Source organism: Penaeus japonicus, unplaced genomic scaffold (genome assembly GCF_977035675.1).
Source record: "Penaeus japonicus unplaced genomic scaffold, GWHDUDI00000001_assembly GWHDUDI00000017, whole genome shotgun sequence".
In the NCBI taxonomy this organism is placed as follows: Eukaryota; Metazoa; Arthropoda; class Malacostraca; order Decapoda; family Penaeidae; genus Penaeus; species Penaeus japonicus.
The window spans coordinates 22689443-22691942 of NW_028234419.1; the positions used below are offsets into that span (position 1 = coordinate 22689443).

Sequence of the window (2500 nt, forward strand, 5' to 3'; positions counted from 1 at the left end):
GTGTGTTTGTGTACGTATATGAATGTATATATATGCATAAAAATATATATGTAGATAGATAGATATAGATATGAGACCTGAAGATGGGATACAGATGGAACTTGAAACTGTCGTCTCATTTTCAATAAATCTATTCTGTGTAATAGCGCTTTTTTGCCAGATATATAGATATACATAAATATATACATATATGTGTATGAATGTGTGTGTGTTTATGTTCATGTTTATAAACTACTTTCTGAATTGAAAATCAGATAATAGGTCTCTTATTCATCCATATCCATCTCGAGTTTTATAGCATGTCTGTCTCGTCAGCAGGAACTTGTATCACGTGATTTGTTCTTCATAATTCCCAAGCTTAGTATCATGATCGGACTTTTCAGATGTAGGTAATGATGATATTATACTAATGTAGTATAATGATTATAGTTTGATAACAGCGTATGAGTAGCATCAACAAATAGTGATAATGATAACGACAATATAGATTATGATGATAGTGCTCATGGTAATAAAAAATAGTATATAATGATAATGGTGAATTAGGTAATAATGATTGGGATATTGATGATACTGATAATAATGATCATACAGATAAGGCCCACGATAACAAGAATTATTAGAATGATAAGGATGATATTGACAATATTATATAGAAAATTATAAGGACGATAATCACAATAAAAATTATGATAGAAAATGTAATCATAAAAAAGTGACAAAAACACAAAGTAAGATCAACAAAAATAAATAACGAAAACAGTAATATTGATAATGACAATAATGATAATGTTTATGATAATAGCCTTAATCATAATGATAAAAAATGACATAAATATTTCATGGGACCAACAATAAGAAACAAATTTCTAAAGGAAAATAACAGCAGCCCTAATAACAGTAATAATAACAACAATAATAATAATGGAAATAATCATACACTTCCACCAACCGGTACGGACACTACCCCCCCCCCCCTTACGCACACACACCGCAGACACACTCACAAATACACATATGCAAAACATACCATTAAATACACAGTAGGAAATGCCCTCAAACATACACTTACACATATATGCGCACACACTCATACTGACACACATACCTACGAGTACATAGACACAAACTGTTCGTGTTTAAACCATTCCTTGAATAAACACACACAGGTAGAAACCCGCCCGCAAAACCCAAACACACACCCACACAGCATACAAACAAACACACGTGCAGAAACACACTTCATTAAAATACATACCTAGAAACCCACAAACAAACACACACACACACACACACAAACAAAACACACAAACAAACACCTACAGACACCGAATTCACCAAAACACACACATACACATACATAGAAACCCACCCGCAAAAACACACACACACACACACGCAAACAAACACACAAACAAAACACCTACAGACACCTAATTCACTCAAACACACACACATAGAAACCCACCCGCAAAAACACCCACACACACCCACACGCCGCCCACCACAACAAACGCGCAAGACGTTCCCCTCGTCCTCCCACAATTATCGAGAAAGCTGGAGGGGAAGTATTTACTCGACTAGGAGACACTCGAAGGGACATTCAACGTGTCTGGGACATGGGGGGTAGGGTGGGAGGACTAGGGGAGGGGAGGGGAGGTTGTAGGAAGGGACTAGGGGGAGGGGAGGGGTGGGGGTTGTAGGAGGGGACTATGGGGAAGGGGTGGGGGTTGTGGGAGGGGACTATGGGGAGGGGTGGTGTAGAGGGGAGGTTTCTGTGGGGGTTGGGGATAGGGGTTGAGGGGAGGGGTATGGATTTGGCTGATTGAAGAGGTATCCCACGTGTGTTTATTTATGTGGAGTATGGATGGCTGGATAGATGGAGGTTTAGCAAGACGTGGATGTTTCGGGTCGAAGAATACTCCTCTTCTTTTTTTTTTTCTTTTTTAGTAATGATACGTTACTTTGGGTCTGTCGTATATGTGTGTGTATGTGTGTTTGTATTTGTTTAGTAGTTGTAGTACTAAATGGACGGATATAGATTGATGAATGGATAACTAGATATAGTTATATTATCAACTTGAAACTTCCTGATAAAAAAATAAGAAAATGCGGCGTGGAAGCCTTTCAGATTTTCTTCCACGTCGATCAACATTATCAAACAAATATACATAAGAAAAAAAAAACTCACAGAAAAAAAACACATAACTAGCAAACGACTTACCTGTACTTTCTTAACTTCCGAAGACCCTTAAGAAGACGGTAATCCAGACAAGACGATCAATCACTTCCTAGGAGACGAGAGCCAAGACGTGTCCTCGTCAATACCAAACACTTTACAGTCTTTCGATAACAACCGGATTGATCGAAAATAGAATTGAAAAAAAAAAACGATATTCAAATTCTTCAAAACGTCCTCTTTTTTCCAAGACGGCGATGAGGGGTCGGTCGGGCGGGGGGGGCGAGGGGAGAAGAGGGGAGAGGAGAGGGGTGCGGGGGG

General features: G+C 38.6%; 1 protein-coding gene across 1 annotated transcript in view; it reads right to left on the minus strand.

The window, feature by feature from the left end:
• The window catches only part of LOC122267713 (uncharacterized), a 68033-nt gene extending 65620 nt beyond the window's left edge, over positions 1-2413 (minus strand). Inside the window, exon 1 of the mRNA XM_086546128.1 lies at positions 2225-2413. The gene's annotated coding sequence lies outside the window, so the exon portion shown is untranslated. The remainder of the gene's footprint in view (positions 1-2224) is intronic.
• Between the last annotated feature and the right edge of the window lie 87 nt (positions 2414-2500).